General features: G+C 37.9%; 1 protein-coding gene across 1 annotated transcript in view; it reads right to left on the reverse strand.

Annotated features, from left to right (window-relative positions):
- Window positions 1-13,326, reverse strand: part of LOC106081420 (uncharacterized) — a 334,294-nt gene that overhangs the window by 257,865 nt on the left and 63,103 nt on the right. The gene's annotated exons all lie outside the window — the stretch shown is intronic.

Consider the following 13,326-nt stretch of genomic DNA (forward strand, 5'->3'; position numbering starts at 1 on the left):
GGCCATTCGACATCTTTCGTCATTTTGGCCCAGATCGGTCCAGATTTAGATATAGCTGCCATATAGACTGATCCCCAGATTTAGGGTCTAAGGCCCAAAAAAAAAATCACATTTGTTATCCCATTTAGCTGAAATTTGGGACAGTGAGTTGTGTTAGGACCTTCGACATTATTCTTTAATTTGGCCCAGATCGGTCCAGATTTGGATATAACTGCCATATAGACCGATCCTCCGATTTAGGGTCTTAGGCCCATAAAAGCCAGATTTATTATCCGATTTTGCCGAAATTTGGGACAGTTGTATTCTTTATCAATTTGGTTCAGAACGGTTCAGTTTTGGATTAGTTGCCATATAGACCGATCTCTCGATTTAAGGCTTTGGGGCTATAAAAGGCGTATTTATTGTCCGATTTCGCTGAAATTTGGAACAGTGACTTATGTAAGGCTTTCCGACATCCGTGTCGTCTATGGTTTACATCGGTTTATTTTTAGATATATCTACAAAAAAGACCAATATTTTGTTAAATACAATTGAACAATGACTTTTACTTATTAGTATTTGGTTCAAATCGGAACATATTTCGATATAGCTGCTATGGGGTATAAATTTGCACAGATTTTGACGAAAGGTGGTTTACATATGTACCCGAGATGGTGGATATCCAATGTTCGGCCCGGCCTAACTTAACGCCTTTTTAATTGTTAATTTAAAAAAAGGAAAAAGTGATTATTTCGGCCTATTGAATCTTACATACGCTACACTATGGATCGCATTTGATACGTTCCTTGAATGACTTTTTCAAATATATAAATACATCAACAGATACAAATGGACCGTACTTGTCTTGATTATTAGAAGTCATAAAATATATCACGTTTACCATTTCAGAGATTTACATGAACACAAATCTATTTGAACTATACTTGGTACGTCTGTTGGAAGTCATAGCAAAACTTATCGTCCAAACCGGGTAGTATCTCCGCCTTCTAGAGGCACCAGAAGTCAAAATTTTAAACCGGTTTATATGGCAGCTATATCAGGTTTTGAACCGATTTGAACCTTTCTTAGCACAGTTATTGAAAGTCAAAACAAAATACCTCATGCAAAATTTCAACCAAAGTCAACCAACCAAAGCCAAAGTCATTGAAGAAGTCAATGTTCGAGATCGGTCTATATCGGGTTATAAACCGGATTTAAAAAGGTGGTCTCATACGAACAGCTGTTAACAGCCGGCCAGATTTGGCAATATTAAGAAGTCAGATTTTTGTTTGCGTTCTCTTTGTTGTTATTATACCCACCACCTTAAGATGGGGGTTTAGTAATCTAGTCTTTCCGTTTGTAACACCTCGAAAAATTCGTCGAAGACCCCATAGAGTATATATATTCTTAATCGTCTCGACGTTCTGTGTCGATCTAGATATGTGCGGCCGTCTGTCGAAATCACGGTAACGGTCGAACGCGTAAAGCCAACTTGATATTTTGCACAGATACTTAATATTGATGAAGTTCGTTGGGGATTGCAAATGTGGTGTATCGGTTCAGATTTAGATATAACCTCAATATAAAGCGATCTCCCGATTTGACTTCTTGAGCCCCTTGAAGCCGCAATTTTTGTCCGATTTGGCTGAAATTTTACAAGTGGTGTTCCGATATGAATTCCAACAACTGAGCCAAGTAGGGTCCGAATGGGTCTATAACCTTATAACTCACATTTAAACTGATCTTCCGATTTGATTTCGTGAGCCCTTACAAGCCGCAATTTTTGACCTATTTGGTTGATATTGAGCATGTAGTATTCTATTATGACTTTCAACAACTGTGCGAAATCGTTTCATATTAGTTAATAACATGATATAGCTCCCATGTAAGCCGGTCTCTCGATCTCCTTGTTCGGCTCCTAGAAGCTTTAATTATTGCTGGTTTGACAGAAGCTTGTTATATAAAATAAAATTATGCCCTCCAACTAAATTAACTTTGTATAAATTTTTAACAGAATACATGGTGGTGGGTTCCCAAGATTATGCCTGGCCGAACTTACGCACTCACAAATTTCTTTGTTTATGTTGGCAAAATTTAGTTCAGCCTAATGGAAAGATGGCGATTTCACCATATGGTTTTTATGTTGTTGTACAAATGAGACAACCTTTACAATAATTCAGCTATGGGTCAGTTGGCGGAAGTCAAGACAAACACCTCATTCGAAATTTCAGCCAAATCGGATAAGAAATGCTCCCGCTATAGGTTCATGAAATCAAGATTCGAGATCAGTTGATATGGCAGCTATATCAAAACATGGACAGCTATAACCCATTTACAATCTCAACCGACCTACACTTATCAGAATTATTCGTGCAAAATTTCAAGCAAATAGATTAACGTCTTCGAAAGTTGGCGTGTTTTCAACAAACTGACGGACGGGCATAACTAAATCGACTTGAAATGTAGAGATGATCAAGAATATATAAACTTTGTTGGGTTTCAGATCAATATTTCGATGTGTTCCAAACGGAATGACGAAAATAGTGTACCCCCATCCTATGCAGGGTATACAAGTTCGGCCGCGCTGAATATGGTGTTGGGTTCCCGCACCATGGATTATACTAAAAATTTACACAAATGGACTTAGTTGAAGGGCATATGTGTACTTTATGTACAAAATTTTTGCCAATTCAGCCAAAAATATAAATTTATTGTGACGTAGAAAACTAATCGGGAGATCATTTTACATAGGAGCTATATCAGATTATAGACCGATTTGGACCATTTTTACCACGGATTTTGAAAGTCATAACAGAACAATACGTGCAAATTTCTGCCAAATCCGACTACAATTACGTTCAGGAGCTCAACGTTTCAAATAGGAAGATCGGTTTATATGGGAGTAATATCAGGTTACAAGACATTTTGGATCGTACTTGGCACGGTTGTTGGAGGTTTTAAAAAACACTTCGTACAAAATTTCAGCCGAACCTGACAAAAATTAAGCATTCTGGGGGCTCAAGAAGTCAAATCGAAGAACCTCTTTATATGTTTATTGATCGATCGGATACTAGTCACTGATGTTCGAAGTCAGAACAGGGGTCATTGTACCAAGTTTCAGCCAAATGCGATGAAAACTGAGGCTTGTAGAGTCTCTAGAAGTCAAATCCGTGGATCGGTTTGTATGGGGGCTATATCAGCTTCATCCCATTCGGATGAAAATTGAGGTCTCTAGGGACTGAAGAACTCAAATCTGGAGATCTGTTTATATGATTTATATCGATTTGCAATTTCGACAGGCGGGCGAACTAGCCTTTACTCAATACATATAATTACGGTTTCAATAATTGTATTGTTTTGTTCTTTAAAAATATATGTTCCTTTTATCAGTCCCTTACAATTTATGTAGAAATTGTTATATAATATTTATGTTACCGTAAAGATTTTTGTAGTGTTAAAAATGTCGAGTTTTCACTATGAAACATGAACTTAATACCCATCTTGAGGGTTATTTCTTCTCGGACAGATATATCTTTTTGTAATATTTATTAAATTCAATGCAGAAACGCCTTAATGGATTATTGTTATCAAAACTGGTGCGATAGTATTCAAAATCGCGTCAATCTCAATGATACATTCAAGTATAGATATATGTGTGCTACAATAATTAATTATTTAATAAAGTATTCAGAATTATATTACCACAACGTTATTAACAACTATAGCAGAGTATTCTCTTCAGTTTTCAGATTACTTGCGAAAAACTTTAACAAAATATCATAGGTTTTTTTAATATAATTGCATGTTACTTTTTGTACCACATTAATCTTATCCTCATACTACACTAAAATTAATTGTTTTAAAGCCATTAGCGTAAAAAATGCATTTATTTATTTCACGTGTTTTAACTTATACCTTTTTTTATATGGAGTTTGACAGTTGTTCACGTGAAAAGACGAATAGAATACCAATCCTATTTCCAAAGCAGAACAGAGTGGCACAACCGGCTATAGGAACAAAAATTCTGGCAACTCTGCGTGTCATAGCTATTAAACAGATCCAAATTCTCAGTTTTCGTCTTGTGAACAAGAGTGTTGGTGTATTAAGTACACCAACATTCTCACGAAAGAGGAATTGCTTTGTAATTCCTCTTGCGCTCTTTTGCTCTCCGTATGGCTCTTATTTATCTTTGTGAAAAAGTAATAAAATGTTGGAGTAAACATTCACAATAGCTGCGAAGTGTGCCGGCAAGACAAGAGTAACAATTTGTTTTTTTTTTTAAATAACATAGACGTTGCTAATTCGTATTTCGGGTAAACTAGCTTACTTTATACTTGCTGTTTTATTTAAATCCTATCCAGTGCAATTCTGAATAGAATACCAGTGCATAGTTTTACTGGTAAGTTGTCGATATCATGCGATAGCAGATAATAAATGATTAATCTTGATTTCCACTATATAAAGTACTAAAATAATGCACAGCAACTGGTGTCCCTCAAGGAAGGAAGATAATTATCAATTTTATATTGTCCACTATGACAACAGCGGCTAGAAAAGTATAAACAAGTAAAAGCGTCTAAGTTCGGCCGGGCCGAATCTTATATACCCTCCACCATGGATCGCATTTGTCGAGTTCTTTTCCCGGCATCTCTTCTTAGACAAAAAAAGGATAAAATAAAAGATTTGCTCAGCTATTAGAGCGATATCAAGACATGGTCCAGTTCGGACCACAATTAAATTACATGTTGAAGACCTGTGTAAAATTTCAGCCAATTCGAATAAGAACTGCGCTCTTTGGGGGCTCAGAAAGTAAAATAGAGATAGATTTATATGGGAGCTGTATCAGGCTAAAGACCGATTCAGACCATAATAAACACGTATGATTATGGTCATAATTTCGTCATTCTGTTTGTAACTGCTCGAAATATTCGTTTAAGACCCCATAATGTATACATATATGTTTTTGATCGCCATGATATTTTAAGTCGATCTAGCCAAATCCGTCCGTCTGTCCGTCCTTCCTTTCGAATGAGTAAATCTATCCGCTTGAAATTGTTCACAAATACTTCTCATAAGTGTAGGTCGATTGGGATTGTAAATGGGCCATATCGGCCCATGTTTTGATATAGCTGCCATATAAACCGATCTGGGATATTGACTTCTTGAGCCACTAGAGGAGGCAATTCATATCCGATTTGGCTGAAATTTAGCATGAGATGTTTTGTTATGGTTTCCAACAACTGTGCCAAATATGATTCAAATCGGTCCATAAACTGATATAGCTGCCATATAGACCGATCTGGGATCTTGACTTCTTGGGCCTCAAGAGGGTGTAATTATTATCCGATTTGGCTTAAATTTTGTACACTGGCTTCTCCCATGACCTTCAATATACGTGTCAAATGTGGTCTGAATCGGTCTTCAGCCTGATACAGCTCCCCCGTAAACCGATCTCCCTATTTTACTTCTTGAGCCCCTAAAAGGCCCAATTCTTATTCGATTTGGCTGAAATTTTACTAATAGACTTCTACTGTGGTCTCCAACTCTTTTCTTCTATCCTTTGTTTGTCTAAAAAGAGATAGATAAGAAATCAAAAGTACGATCAATGGTGGAGGGTATATAAGATTCGGGCTGGCCGAACTTAGCACGCTTTTACTTGTTTGATATCGGAAGGGGGTCGGACCCTTCCCCTTACACCAAAAGTACTACCCAAAAATAAGAGTGGGCCGATCGGGACAATATGGTACTCAAATGAAAGGTATTCAAGAGTACGAATTTCATACTAAAAATTGGGTCCAAGTAACTGAGGGGCCTCCCCAACCCCAAAACCATCTAAAATAGGGGTTTTGAACGATCATGACAATATGGGACTCAAATGAAAGGTATTCTGGACTAGATTGCGAATATGGTCTGGGAGGAGAAATAGGCTTTATAATTTGTTAATTTCGGAAGGGGGCGGACCCTCCCCCGTTACCCAAAAAATACCACCCAAAATCAATTTTCACAGATTGTGTAAGTTTGTCTGGAAGGAAACATAGGTTATTTAATTTTTAGATATCGGATTACACCAACAACACCAATTAAAACCAAAGAGACCAGAAAACGAATATCGTATTAAAATTTGGGTCCAAGTACCCAGCGGGCCTCCCCAACCCAAAAACTCCTCAAAACAGATAAATTCGACGTTCATGTCAATATGGGCCTCAAATGGAAAGTATTCGACAGTAGATTACAAATATGGCATAAAAATCTGGTCCAAGTAATGGGAGGTCGACCCCCCCCCCCCCCCCCCGAGTATCCCCAAATATATAGCATATTAGCTGACCATGGCTGTATGGGTCTCAAATGAAAGGGATGTTACGAATATGACATTAAAATTTGCGTTCAAGTCCAGGTGGCGCTTCTTCTCCAAAAAAAATATGTAAAATAGATTTATTGACCCATTATGACAATATGAAACTCAAGTGAAGGCTATTAGAAAGAATAGAAAACGAATTTGATATCTAATTTTGGAGCCAAGTGTTTGGGGGTACGCCCTAAAGCTCCCTCTAAACTGAACTTTATTTTCGATTATGGCAATATGGAACTCAAATCAACGATATTTGGGAGTATAGAACAAATTTGATATCTATTGCAGGGCAAAGAGCCACTGGCCGTCCCAGCCTCAAAACACGCTCCAAACAGTTCATATTTACCGATGGATTTGGGAGTGCAGCACGAAGTTGATATCCATATTTTACTCGAAATTTCTGAGTGCAATCCCTCCCCTAAAAAGCACTTCTCATTACTCTAATTTTTAAAAACACCAAATATCGGAGATTGGTAATGCGATTCGTTCGAAATTTTTTTACACTCTCGCAGTCAAAACAAATCACGGTTTCTATTGTTGGGGTCGGGTGCCGTCCAAAACCCACCAAATGGTTATATGGACCAATCACGACAATATAGAGCTCAAACGAAAGGTGCTTGAGAAAAAAAAAGAATTTGATATCCAATTGAAGAGCCATGTGTTTGGGGAACTGCCCCACCCGAAAACACCTCCCTATTATATAAATGCTATTTAATGTTTAAATTGATTGATTTTCGGGAAATTGATACTCATTTTCGGGATAAGATACCTAGGGTCCACCCCACCCTCGAACAGAATTTATTTACCGATCATGCTGCTATCGGGCTCATATAAAATGTATTTGAAGTAGAGCAGGAAGCGTATAAGCACAAAAAGGGGCAAGTGTCTCTCTATACCGGAAATATTTACAAATATGATAGTATAGGACTCAAAAACAGGTATTTGGAAGTGGAGTAAAAATTTACCCAGGAACCGAGAAGGGCCACACTTCTCACACATCAATGGAAGCTTTCCGATTTCAAGTTTCAACTCAATGATAAGGTACTTTTTTATAGCGGAGTCCGAATGGCGTGCCGAAGTCCAACACCTTTTAAGGGAGTATTTCTTACATGACCATATATGGCAAATGTCGCCAGCATTAAGAGGGGATCACCACCGCTTTAAATTTTGTCCGATGTTTTGGCCAGGATTTGAACGCAGGCGTTCAGAGTTATAAGCGGTTACAGTGGTACCAATACGATATACAGATTCAGGGAGAAGTGTCCCAAGCCTAAAAAGATATACGAGAGTTAAAGAAGGCGCAGCGGAGCGGTCCCGGTTCGGCTAGTAAAGTATATATATTCATGGTCCTCGTTAAATTTAAACGATCTAGCAACAGTCTCTAAAAATTAAGATATTGAGCTGAAACTTTGCTCAATATCTTAAACTTAATTTTTTGTCCATAGGCAGCTAAGTTAGAAGATAAGCTATATCGGACTAGATCTTGATATAGCCCGAAATACACCGATCTCACCATTTAAGGTCTCAGTCTCATAAAAGCTGTTTTTATCACCCGATTTTGCTGCAATTTAGGACAATGATTTGTATTAAGATTCCCGATACCCGTGCCGAATATGGTTCAGATCGGTCTGTAGCTTAATAAAGCCTCCATGTAGACCGATCCGCCGATTTATGGTCTTTGGCCCATAAAAGCCCCATTTATTGCCCGATTTCGCAGAAACTTGCCACAATGATGTGTGTTAAGATTTGCATCCATACTGAATATGGGCCACATCGGTTTATATGTTAATATAGCCCCCATATAGACCGATTTAGGGTTTAAGGCTCATAAAAGCTGCATTTATTACCCGATTTAGCATATATTGAAAATTCGCACAATGCATTGCGGTCCACAGCCGCGTCATAAATCGAAAAATTAATTTCCAAATCAATAAATTTTCTCTGAACACATCCATTTTTTATATTCCAAAATTACTTTTGTATTCGTAACGGTATTTGGCAAATCGAAGCAATACAATTAAAAGCGTGCTAAAGGCGCTATTACACGGCACGTAGATGTCCTATTACATGCCACTTTTTTTCTTCACATGTAATTACAAATGATATTTTCATATGACATTACCTAAAAATTTGAGCAAAGGGTGATTTTTTTATGAGTAGCAATTGTTCAATTTGTGAGATAGAATGGTTCAATCATAAATTTGTGAAAACAATTTAATTTGGGGTTGCTTTCATTCGACTAACAACAAAAACAGCTGATTTTTTGTCAGAAGGAATAGAGAACGCTCTAATCGAAAAAAAATTCATGTGCTATTTTGAAAGATTATTCTCATCTGTATTTGTTATTTGTATCACACGACATGTACAACTCTACATGTGCTAAATTTGATATGTCATAAGACATCTACATGCCGTGTAATAGAGCCTTAAACGTGCCGAATCTTTGGAACTTGCCACCATGGATACTGCTAAAAATTTATAAAAATAAAGTTGGTTGAATGGCATAATTTTATTCCACATACCAAACTTCTGTCAAACCAGCAAAAATTAAAGCTTGTGGGAACCGAACAAGGATAATCGAGAGGCCGGTTTATATGGGAGCTATACCAGGTTATAGACCGATTTGAATCGTACTTGGCAAGTTGTTGGAAATCCAAGCCAAATCGGACAAAAATTGCGACTTCCAGGGGCTAAAGGAGTCAAATCGGGTGATCGGTTTATATGAGAGCTATATCTGAATCTGAACCAATAACCCATTTGCAATCCCCAACGACCTCCATAAATATTAATTATCTGTGCAAAATTTCAATCGGCTAGCTTTACGCGTTCGACCGCTATCGTGATTTCGACAGACGGATGGACAGACTGACGGACATGGATCGACTCAGAACGTCGAGACGATCATGGGTATATATACTTAATGGGGTCTGAGACGAATGTTTCGTTACAAACAAAATAACTTGATTAGAATACCCCGCAATCTAAGGCGGTGGGTATAAGTTATTTTTTATGTATGGTCAGGTAGACTTAAAGTGCTGCTTAGAAAAATACATACAACAAAATTAAAGATCAAGCCTAATCAACGCATTTGTCGAGTTCTTTGATCGATATCTCTTTCTAGGCAAACAAATGATATAGCAAAGGAATTGCTATGCAATGGAGCTGTAACAAGTTATGAACCGATTGGGGCCATAATTGAATTTCAGTCAAATCGGATAAGAATTGCGCCGTTCAAGACACAAGAAGTATAATCAGGAGATTTATATGTTTATATGGGTGCTATATCAGGTAATTGCCCAAATCGGTTGGCCAATACTTGGCACAGTTGGTGTAATTTTAAACAAAACACTTCATGCAAAATTTAAAGGATATGGGAGCTATGTCAAGTCATGAACCTATTTGGACCATACTTGACGCAGTTGTTAGAAGTTGAAACAAAAGGTCAGTCAAATCGGACAATAATTGCGCCCTCTAGCGGCTTAAGAAATCAGGATCCAGAATCAGTTTATATGGCAGCTACATCAAAATATGGACCAATATAGCCCATTTACAATCCCAACCGACCCACACTAATGGGATGTATTCTTGCAAAACTTCGAAAGCCTAGCATTATTACTTCGAAAGTTAGCGTGGTTTCAGCAGACGAACGGAAAGCGCTAAATCGACTTAGAATGTGGAAGGTATAATAACGAAGATTGCCATAAATATCTTCTCAGACAGCAAGGCAGTCATTAGACCTATGGGGAGCCAACTTTTGAATTCAAAAACCTCCCACAGCTGTCCTAGGTGTTTAAACTAGATAGCTTAATAGCTCTGTCTGAATCAGCAGTTGTGAACATTTTCAAGTTATTGTGCTTTTTACAGCGATCTGAATGGTTGAAAGATAGGAACTAAAAAACAACTTCGCTTTTCCCGTGGTATAACAATAGTCCAATCTATAAGGATTATAATATCAATAAACTATTAAAGAAGACAAGATAAAACGCATTAAGTTCCGCACGACCGAACTTCGAATACCCACCACCATGGATATATTTATAATCCAATATCATTACATCTCTACAATATCATGTTGTTGTTGTTATATCCACTTTCGCATATGGATTTGGCGGTCCTCATCAAGTTCTTATAGGCGAGCAAGCTCGTTTCGGTCTATACGACCGATCGCCGAGGGAACATAATGGCCATACTACAATACTATAGTTATATCGAGTTAAGAGATGATCTGCGTCAAATTTAATTCAAGTACCGCCAAGCCTTATGCAATTTTATTTTCCACCGAAATCGGCAATAATCCTCTTACCATGGGTTTAAGATCCTAAATCGGAAGATTGGTGTATATAGTAACTATATTCGATTTCGATCGTAATTGGCAAGGATGGCAGGGGATTTAATAGAACTCACTGTTCAAAATTTATGCGAAATCGGGAAATAAAGGTGCCTGTTATGGGCTAAAGCCCCTAAACCGGCAGATCAGTGAATATGGGAGCTATATCTAAATATGGTCTGATGTGGACCATACTCGATTCGGGAATCCTGAGAGAAATGCGTCTTTTGTGAGCGTTAGACTCTAAATTGGTTAATTGGTCCATACGAGTATAGCAGTTAGCATTTAAGAACTTAGACTGCATATCGAAAATATGGATCTATGATAAATTTCAACAAACGGGCGGACATCGTTAAATCGTCTTAGACTTTTACGACGATCTAAAATATGTACTTCAAAAATTGATATTTTGAATGACTAAAAGAATACACCTGCTTAAAACCGATTTGGACCGTACTTGGCACAGTTGTTGGAAGTCATAACGGAACATCACATGGAAGTCATAATAGAACACTAAGGCCAAAATTTAAGCCAAATCGGACAAAAATTGCGGCTTGTAAGGGTTCAAGAAGTCAACTCGGAAGATGGGTTTATATGGGAGCTATATCCAAATCTGAACCGATATGGCCCCTTTGCAATCCTCAACGACCTACATCAATTAGAAGTATATGTGCAAAATTTCAAGCGGCTAGCTTTACGCGTTCGACCGCTATCGTGATTTCTACAGACGGACGGACGAACATGGCTTGATCGAATCAGAATGTCGAGACGATCCAGAATATATATACTTTATGGGGTCTCAGATCAATATGTTGAGGTGTTACAAACGGATTGACTAGATTAGTACACCCCCATCCTATGGTGGTGGGTATAAAAAGTAACCTTGAGAAAGAAAACCTAAGTCAGGAATTCCATGCTAATTATAAAATCTCTAATTGTTTTCCATACCACACCCTTAAGTTGGTTCATGTCTGTTGTTGTATCCCCCACTATGTGCCGGTGTCTTTTAGCCGCGAAAGCCGAGCAATGAAACGGGACATGCTCCAACGTCTCATCATCTTCCCCACATACTCTACACATTCCTTCACTTCCCTCCCCGATTTTGCAAAAGTGAGCTCGTAGTCCATACGTCCTGTTATGATACATATGCAAGATCAATTTGGCTAAGACTTTTAGTGTCTGATTATATCTAGAAGTCGTCCAAAGAACTTGATAAATGCGATTAGTACTGAAATCAGTGTATGCTCAGTCGATTTTAATTCGCTTTTACTTGTTCATATTCTTATCATGGCTTCCAACTATTCTAAAAGCAAATAATACTATCCTATTCTAGGCCATACCTAGCTAACAAGTTTTTATGGCATCTTGATGAATGAAAGCTTGCCACAATACTGCATGTTTGACTGCTGTTATTTGTCTCATTTGAAATTTCTCTGCTGTAAATAATGATGTTAAGTCATATTTATTCAATTAATTATAAAGGAACATCTCTAACCATAGAGAGCATTACTTTTTCTTAAGAAGCGTAATCATAACATTACAATTCATTGTATATGGGTGGGTGCTGGAAGATTTTTATGGTTGAGAAAGATGTTTCTGGAACACAGTTTGTTCCAGCTGTCCCGGGCCCGCTCCGCTGCGCCTTCTTTTACTTTATTTGGAACAAAAGTTTCCTTGGAATATTTATTTTCGACAATTAAAGAGCTTTTAGTGAAATACCATGCCACGAATATAGTATATCGCTTGACTAATTGTTTAAGAATATAAGTGCCTTTGACCGAATCCCATATGATCTCTATTGGTATACGAATTTTAGTTTGGATGTACTTTAAATACTATTGTATATTTCAGCCCGCCACTCTCATGATATGTGATTTAGGGGTGTTTTCGGGGGTGAGGTGGTCCCCCAGGCACTTGGCCCTGAAAAAATATCAGCATCGTGCACTTCTTTCAAAAACCATTTATTTAAACCCCATATTGCCATTGGTTTAGGGCAGTTTACACGATGAGGCGTCCCCCAAACACATGGCCCAAAGTAGGCTATCAAATTCGTTTTCTAATCTTAAATACCATATATTGGCATGGTCGAAAAATGTTTATCCTTTGCGGGGTATTTTGGGAAAGGGGTGATTCCCTAAATACATGGTCCTAAATTTGGATATCAAATTCGTATTCTACTCCCAAATACCTTTATTTGAGCCCCATTTTGCGATGGTCACTAAAAAATTGTTGCTTGTTGGGTATTTTGGGAAAGGGGTAGACCCCCAGAAAATCGGTCCCGAAAGTGGGTATCAATTCTTGCTCTACCCCCAATACCTTTCATTTAAGCTCCACATTGACATGGTCGGTAAATATGGCCGATTTAGGGGTGTTTTGGGGACTGGGGTGGTCGCCCAAACACTAAGCCCCAAAAATTTATCAGCAACGTGCTCTATTCTCATATATCTATATATCATTTATTTGAACCCCATATTGCCATTGGCTTCAAAATTGGATATCAAGTTCGTTTTCAAATCTCATTTCAACTCCTTATTGCAAAAGCCAGCAAATATGTCCGGTTTGGGTTATTGGCCCTAAAAACTATAAATATTTAGTTCCACCCAAATTGTCTTGGTGAGCAAATACGTCCTAATTGGGGGTTGTTATGGTGGTGGGACGTCCCCTAGACAGT

Source organism: Stomoxys calcitrans, chromosome 4 (assembly GCF_963082655.1).
Source record: "Stomoxys calcitrans chromosome 4, idStoCalc2.1, whole genome shotgun sequence".
NCBI lineage: Eukaryota > Metazoa > Arthropoda > Insecta > Diptera > Muscidae > Stomoxys > Stomoxys calcitrans.